Genomic DNA, 8,962 nt, shown 5'->3' on the forward strand with positions numbered 1-8,962 from the left:
CTCAGGCAGGTGACTTAGGGCTTCATCCTCCCAAGTTCAAGTTCAGGGTTTCATTCTTCCAAGTTCAAGTTCAGGGCCTTGTCCTTCCAAGTTCAAGTTCAGCCTAAAAGAGCAAATGTCTATCCCAGGCAAAGTTCTAACTAAGATTTACTGTGATTTGACCAGCTTAGGTCCTGGGCCCCCTTTCAACAATCATATTTGTCAGAGTGGTGCGGTGCTGTGCTCTGATTGGCCAGGCCTGGACCATATGCCATGCCGGAACAGAACTGCGGCAACCCCAGCGAAAGCGTGTGTACCAGGGAGGGAGGGTGAGTTCCAAAGTGGGCTGAGAGCCTGGCGGGAATTTGGGCGAGAAACGCTCAGCCTCCGCTGCTGGAGGTCATGGGAAACTGTTCATTTCAGCAGTGAAATGAAACAATGCTGGACCCTGCAGGTGATGAGCAAAGGGGAGTTTCTTTAAAAGAGAGGGAGGGTTGTTGTGAGGATTTAAGAAGTTATGATATGAGCACAACAGTGCCTGCACAGTCAGTCCCACCTCAGGGCTTGCTAAGTTCTGTGGAGGTGCCAGACCTTCCCTCCTGCGGACAATTACTCTCCTCTATCTCAACTTCTCATTCATCAAGCACACATTTGAAGAGCACCTCTTCTGTGCCTGGCACTGTTCTAGGTGCCAGGGATCCAGCAGCGCCCAGAAGTCCCTGCCCTCAGGAGGCTGACACTCTAGAGAGGCTAAGAGATCTAAGAGGCTGCCCCTGACAACCCAGAAAACCCCAATTTCCAGCCCACGAAATGCTTGAGTTTCCACACTGTGCTTTCCCAGAGCTCCCAGCCAACCCCACTGTCCCCATGGGTCCCCATGTTCTGAGGCAGGACCTCCTCCAGCTCACTCATCTCCTGGGAGCCCCCCTTAAAAGGGATTAGCTGCAGAGGGGAAACCCCTTTGCTTTTCTTAGTTTCAGCTCAGACAAAGTCATGATGTTTTCAAAGTTACTTCTCTTCTGAAACAGAAATACTAAACCCCACCCATCCATGGCACAATACAGATGCAGGTGGCCGGGACCCCACTCCCTAGTATGTTCGATGTCTAAGATCCTTGAGGCACCCACTGAGGTTGTCCAGAGTCTGAGGGAGCCTCTTTCTGCTCCCTCCTCTTCACAGAGCCTTGGGATAAACTCCAGAGCCTCTGCAACAAACCATGGCCCTGAAGGCCTGGCCATCCTCTGCCTCCTGCTCTTATTGCACTCACGCCTCTACCATCAGACTGGACTGTCATTTCTTCCACCCCACATTCATGCTTCTTTCATTCCAGGCCTTTGAACATACTGGTCCCCTTTCCTTGAACCCTTTCCTCTGCTCCTGGAACTTCCCTGCAGGCCAAAGGTGGGCCCGGATCTCCTTCCATGTGTGTTCAGCCTGTTAGGTTGACCCCAGGAGAGACAATCTTTGCTTCTATACGATAATAATGTCAGTAAATAACTTCCTTTACTCATTGTCTTGGCTCCTATGCACATATTATCTCATTTAACGTTCTAATAGCCTTCCAAGTTAGGTACTCATAGCCACAGTTTGCAGAAGAGGAGATGAGGATGCGGGAGGGCAGTTTGGCTCAAATTGACAAGGCAGATGCTGTACTTTCCCACCCTCTACCTCTGTTCCCATCCTCCTTGCTAACAGAATCGTAGTTTTGTGCACAGCAGCAACGTACCTAACACCGACAAAATACTTGTTTTTCCAGCTGGTTTTGTCGCTGGGGTTTTCAGACCACATAGTTCTGGCCGAGAAGCCGTATGTGAAAGTCAGCTGGAGAGATGGCTTCTGTGAAAGTTGTTTTCTTCCTTAAAAAAATGACAGGCCCAGGCTGGGCGCGGTGGCTCATGCCTGTAATCCCAGCACTTTGGGAGGCCAAGGCGGGCGGATCACAAGGTCAGGAGATCGAGACCATCCTGGCTAACACGGTGAAACCCCGTCTCTACTAAAAAATACAAAAAATTAGCCAGGCGTGGTGGCAGGCGCCTGTAGTCCCAGCTACTTGGGAGGCTGAGTCAGGAGAATGGCGTGAACCCGGGAGGCAGAGCTTGCAATGAGCCGAGATCACACTGCTGCACTCCAGCCTGGGCGACAAAGCAAGACTCAAAAAAAAAAAAAAAAAAAAAAAGACAGGCCCAGCTGATACTGCCCCTTGTCCTGTCCCTTCCTCTGGCCTGAATACTGATGGGACGTCTGGAGTTGCAGCAGCCGCTTTGTGAGCTCGAAGCCACAAACATGAAGATACAAGGCCCCATGCTGAGAGTGGATGAGCAGAAAGATAAAAAGAGCGTGGGTTCCTGGCAGCAGCAGTGGGCAGCTGAGCCAGTGCTAACAGCTGCCTTGTTATGGGAACTAAAGAAAATGAAACCACCTAATTGTTTATGTCACCATTGGTCATGCCTTTTGTTGCTGTAAGCTGACAGCATTTGTCACTGAGGTGGTAGGACTCCTAGCACAGTGGTCTTCCCACTGTGTAATGGTTCCCAGCAGCCACTCCACATGGGGTGAGCCACTTGTTTCTGCTCTGCTAATTGGCTGAGGACGGAGGCCCCTCATATAGGAAAGAGAAAGCTTATGGGAAGTCAGTGAGAACCTGTTTTGAAACAGGAAGACCTGCCGGTTGTGGGCAGGAACTGACACCATGGTTTGCTCTTTCATGCGACAGTAACCCCTCCCAAGTGCCCACCTAGTGCCAGGCCTGGGCTGGCAGCAGGTTCCATGCCTCACTTGGCCCCTTCTTGCAATGAAATCATGGCCTGGTGGTTGAGGACAGTGCCTGCCAGACAAGGCCACTTCATCTGTTGCTCTCTATTCTAGAGACTGGCTGTTCCTTGTCCCTTCTTCAAAGCAGAGGCCTGGGGTCCCCCAGACTCGTCCGATCCTTTCACTCTGGCATTCACTGGCCACCAAGCCTGGACAATTCAGCCTCTATCTATTAAATCCACCCGTCGTCCCCACGGCTGCTCCCTAACCTAACCCCTGCCATGTCTGCCCTGGACAGTAGCCACAGCCTCTTTACTGGCCTCCTGTCTTCCCTCTCTCTGCCTATACTCCATTTTCCACCAGGTGGCCTGGGGATTTTCTTCATTTACAAACAACTGTGCCGTCAAAAATGCTGATAGAACCACGGACTTATTCAGTCATTGAATCCTTCAGCAAATAGTTATTGAGACCGTATGTCAAGCCCAAGGCTTGGGGGTGGGTCAAGCATGAGCCCGCTCTCAGGAGCTCACAGGCCAGTGGGGAGGCTGTCCAGCCAGCAGAGAACCCCAGGAAATGGCCCTTCTGCTTGGATGTCTCCTGAGCATTTTAAACTCACACGCCCCGCCCAGCCTTCATCACTCAGTAAATGCATCCAGGCTCTCAAACCAAAAACCTGAGAGTCCGCCTTGACACCTTCTGCCTCACCTTCCACTTCCAACCCATCACCGACAATCTCCTCGGCGCCCCCTTCTCTGCATTTTCATGATTTCTAAGGTCCAAGCCAGCACTGTATCCTCCCTGTGGTAGCCTCCTGTCATAGTCAGCGATTGGCACAATAATGCTGTGTAACAAACCAAACCACCTTGAAATCCAGAGGCAAGAAGCAGCAGGCCTGTATTCTCACACTCACTAGTTGTAGGTGGACAGTGGGTCTGCTGACTTAGGAGGGTTTGGCTGGTGACTTGGCTTCAGGCTGGGGATGGGTGGTCTTGGTCCTGGCTGTGGGTGCGTGTGGGTCGGCTCCACCTGTCTCTCATCCTCCTTAGGCCCGCATTCCCTGGGGCATGTCCTTCTCATGGTGGATCACAGGAGCACGAGAAGCCAAGCCAAACCATGTAGTGTTTAAGGCCTCTGCTCATGCTTCACATGGCCGAGCCCAACACCACCAATGGGGCAGGGACAGGAACTCTTCCCAGACTTGGAGGAAAGGAAATATTTGCTGAGCACCAATCCTAATGCTCACACCTCCTGACTGGCCTTCTTGTTTTCACTCTTGCCCTTGGCCATGGTTTATCTCCACGGAGCGGCCAGAGTGATTGCGTTAAACTACCAATCAGATCAGACCACTCCCTTGTATAACACCCTCCGGTGGCATCTCTGGACATTTGGCACGCAACCTCCTCCCTTACCTACAAGGCCTATAGGATGTTGTCAGTTTCTACCTCCAGATCTCACTTGGCACCATCTTCCCTTTCCTTGCAAAGCTCCAGCCACAAGGGCTGTGTTCTGGTTTGGCTGTGTCCCAACACAAATCTCATCTTGAATTGTAGTTCCCATAATCCCAAGGGAGGAACCCAGTGGGAGGTAATTGAATCCCATAATCCAGGTGGAGGAACCCAGTGGGAGGTAATTGAATCCCATAATCCAGGTGGGAGGAACCCAGTGGGAGGTAATTGAATAATGGGGGAGGGGGACGATTACCTCCATGCTGTTCTCGTGATAGTAAGTGAGTTCTCACAAGATCTGATGGTTTTATAAGGGTTTTCCCCTTTTGCTTGGCACTTCTCCTTCCTGCCATCATGTGAAGGATGTGTTTGCTTCCCCTTCTGCCATAATTGTAAGTTTCCTGAGGATTCCCCAGCCATGTTAAACTGTGAGGCAATTAAACCTCTTTCCTTTATAAATTACCCAGTCTCGGGTATGTCTTTACTTTTATTTTTTATTTTGTTTTGTTTTTTGAGATAGAGTCTTGCTCTGTTGCCCAGGCTGGAATGTAGTGGCATGATCTCAGCTCACTGCAACCTCCACCTCCCAGATTCAAGCAATTCTCCGGCCTCAACCTCCTGAGTAGCTGGGACTACAGGCATGTGCCACCACGCCCAGGTAGTTTTTGTATTTTTAGTAGAGATGGGGTTTTGTCATGTTGGCCAGGCTGGGGGTATGTCTTTATTAGCAGTGTGAGAACAGACTAATGCAGGCTGCTCCCAGGATTTTCACTGTGTGCCAGGCCCCTTCTACCTTGGGACCCTTGCTTAAGCCGCTCCTTCCACACATAGCACCTACTTTCCCAGAGCTTCCTCCACAATCACCCCACACTCAGTCTCAATCACCTCTTCCTCCTGCTTCTCTCTTGGTGCCTCTGTTGAAGAACAATCTTCATCACTGTTTATAATTGTTTATTAAATAGGTCTATTTGTTCAAAAAGTGCTTCCCTTCTAGACTGTAAGCTCAAACACACACAAGGACCTGTGTGTTTCGTTTTACACTAAGGCCCTAGTGAGTCCTGGCCACCTAATCCATGCAGAATGAATGTTATTTGTACAAATGAGTAAGTGGGTGAAAGAATGGACTTTAATGAAAATAGAGAGACCGAACCACGCCAGCGACCCAGCTGAGCCCAGCCTCCAACCACCCCAGCCAGGTGCCAGCCATGTACAAGAGCTGACCTGGATGTGCCGGCCTAGCTGAGTCTCCAGGTGACTCGCGGCCAGCCACCATCAAAGAATGGCCAGAATGAGCCCAGCCAACCCACAGAATCATGAGGGCTAATTACATGGCTATTGTAAGCCACTACATTTTGGGGTGGTTTGTGACACAGGCACTGATACTGAAACCTTGACTTTTTGGAGTCTAGACTCTTCATTATCTGCTCCTCTGATCTCTGACCTCTCCTCCCTACCCACCATTCCTACCACGCTCCAGAGAGATGTTGACATTTGGGGACATCTGACTCCATCCAGCTCTCACACAATATGGGAGGCAGAGCAGGACAGGTCCCGGAGAGGGAGAGGCAGATCCAGGATGTCCCTAGAAGGCTTCTGGAGAGGAGCTCAAGGAAGGTAAAACGAGCAGTTTTTCGCAGAATCCAAAATTCAATCAATTCAGTTCCCACCTACTAACTATGTGCTTCACACCAAGCTGTGGCAGGAGCCGGAGGTGCAGAGAGGGGTGAGGCACAGCCCCTTGCTCACCAGCGGCTCAGAAGCCAGTGGGAGAGACAGATGTGTAAACAGACATCCACCATGTGGCTTGATCCACAGATCACAGAAATATATTCAATGCAGAAAGGAAGAGACTCTGGTCTCAAGGCGCTAGGGTAGAGATGTTTCCACCCCCGCCTCCTCGCTGAAGAGCAGCCACGACAAGAAGGAGAACAAGAAACAGAAACACAAACTCCCACCTTCAAAGAAGCCAGGAGACACCTGTAACCCCAAACCACAATGTATGAGCAGCGAGAGCAGATGGAGGGTGGTAAATGATTGAACAGAGCTGAGGAAGGCAAACCTAAGTGCCTGCTGCTACATGGTGGGGCGGAGTAGGGGCTTTGGAGACGGCAAAGATGCAAATCACCTGGTCTTGCAGAACCCTGGGGAGGCTCAGAATTAGGGACCCCAGACATCATGGATGGTGAGGCAGGAGGCTGAAAACGGAGTTGTGTGGAAGTCTGCTTAGGAGGAGTGAGATCCCCCAGCACCACCCCAGATCTTCTTTTTTCCATTATGTGTTCAGGCACCCACCCCTCCCTAACCCCAGCAGGGAGAATTCAGCCAGAGTTCTCTGGACCCAGAGACATTCGCTACAGGGCAGAGTGGGGGTGAGGCACCAGACTGCTTTTGGAGATGCTGTCAATTCAATGATGTCTTGCAAATAATCACTCGTCCACTCCTACCCTCCCTACCCATCATTCCTACCACGCTCCAGAGAGATACTGACACACCTTCCATGGGAGGGGCGTGTTTCCCCCCTCCCCTGATGCTGGGCCTGGCCATGTGACTTGCTGTGGCTACTGGGATGACAACTCCTGCATCAGGAGAGACTTCATGGGCTTGTCCCCTTGGACATGCTCTCTTGTGGAGCCAAAAAACTTAACATGCCTTGGACGAGCCTGCTGGTTCCCAGAGTAAAGGAGAAACACAGAATAGAGCTGTCTGCTTGACCTACAGACCTGCAACTTCACACAGATCTGCCCAGTCGAGCCCAGTCTAGATCAACTCATCCCAGCTGACCTGAACATGTGTGAAGAGAAGAAATACTTATTGTTGTGTGCCATAGAGATTTTTGTGGTTGTTTGTTACGTAGCACTATCTGACTGATACAAGGAGATTAAGTGAAAGTCTGAATACTGAACATGGTGACCCCAGCCCCCTTCCCTGGCCCATTTCAGGGGTGCCAGCACCCAGCCATATGCTCACCCCAGGAAAGAAATAGGAGGATCTGGTCACCCCAAAGAAAAGTCTTACAGATGCTGACTTCGGGGTGTCCTTGACAAAAGATCCAGCTGCCCCACAGTGATGCCCACCATTGTACAAGTACTTCTCTTGAGCTCCGGTCAGATTTTAATGCCTCATTCTTCTTCTTCTTATTTTTTTTGAGACAGAGTTTTGCTCTTGTTGCCCAGACTGGAGTGCAATGGCGCAATCTCTGCTCACCGCAACCTCCACCTCCTGGGTTCAAGCGATTCTCCTGCCTCAGCCTCCCGAGTAGCTGGGATTACAGGCATGCGCCACCATGCCAGGCTAATTTTGTATTTTTAGTAGAGACAGGGTTTCTCCATGTTGGTCAGGCTGGTCTCGAACTCCCGACCTCAGGTGATCTGCCTGCCTTAGCCTCCCAAAGTGCTGGGATTATAGGCATGAGCCACTGTGCCCAGGCTTAATGCCTCATTCTGAAACAGGAGTGGCTAACACAGGATGACTGGTTGAAGAAGGCTCTAATGATAGCACTGCCCCAAATGATAAATGAAAGAGACCCAATCAAAAAGTAGAAGAAAAGGAATATCAGAAAACAATAAAGATGATGCAGTGAGCAGAAGAAAACTTTGACAAAACCATCATTGCCATCCTTGAAGAGATAAGGAAATGTATATCCACAAATAAGTATAGAAGGCCACAGCAAAGGAGCAGGCAGAAATCAGGAGAGAGGAGGCCAGGCGCGGTGGCTCATTCCTGTAATCCCAGCATTTTGGGAGGCCAAGGTGGATGGATTGCTTGAGGCCGGGAGTTCGAGACTAGCCTGACCAACACGGTGAAACCCTGTCTTTACTAAAATTACAAAAATTAGCTGGGTGTGGTGGCATGTGCCTGTAATCCCAGCTACTCAGGAGGCTGAGTCAGGAGAATCACTTGAACCCAGGAGGCGGAGGTTGCAATGAGCTGAGATTGTGCCACTGCACTCCAGCCTGGGACAGAGTGAGAGAGTGAGACTCTGTCTGTCTCAAAAAACACAAACAAACAAACAAAAATAAAATAAAAGACAGGAGAGAGCTCTTGGAAATGAAAAATATGTTGATTTAAAAAAAGACGGACTGGAAGATAAAAACAGATTTTTTAAACCTCCCAGGAAGTAGAACAAAATTATAAAGATGAGCAACAAGAAAAATAAAGATTTCATCCAGGAGACCCAATATTCAAATAATAGGAGTTACAGAAGGAAATAATAGGAGTTACAGAAGGAAATAATAGAAAAATGTGTCTCAGAACTGAAGAATACAAATCTTCAGATTAAAAGGCTACTTGGTGCCCCAGATGACAAATGAAAAAAGAATCAAATCTTGTTATAAAATTTTCAGAAATTTAAGGATAAAGCAAAGATCCTAGAAGATTCCAGAATAATAATAAAAAAATTAGCTTAAGTTACACAGTGGATTGGGATTAAGAATTGTGCTGGAACCTAGAGACACTGACAGACGCCTTCCATCAGCTGAGTCAGAGTCATTCTCAATCTCAAATTCTATACCTAGCCTACCTATCAACAAGTGTGAGAGGGGAGTTCACTATTTTGAAACATGCACACTCTCTCCGAAAGTTACTGGGAGCTATGCTCCATCAAAATGAGAGAGGAAGCCAGGCGCGGTGGCTCATGCCTGTAATCCCAGCACTTTGGGAGGCCGAGGCAGGTGGATCACTTGAGCCCAGGAGTTCAAGACCAGCCTTGGCAACATGGCAAAACCCCATCTCTATGGAAAATACAAAAACTATCTGGGTGTGGTGGCATGCACCTGTAGTCCCAGCCA

The sequence above is a fragment of the Nomascus leucogenys genome, chromosome 7b (assembly GCF_006542625.1).
Source record: "Nomascus leucogenys isolate Asia chromosome 7b, Asia_NLE_v1, whole genome shotgun sequence".
NCBI lineage: Eukaryota > Metazoa > Chordata > Mammalia > Primates > Hylobatidae > Nomascus > Nomascus leucogenys.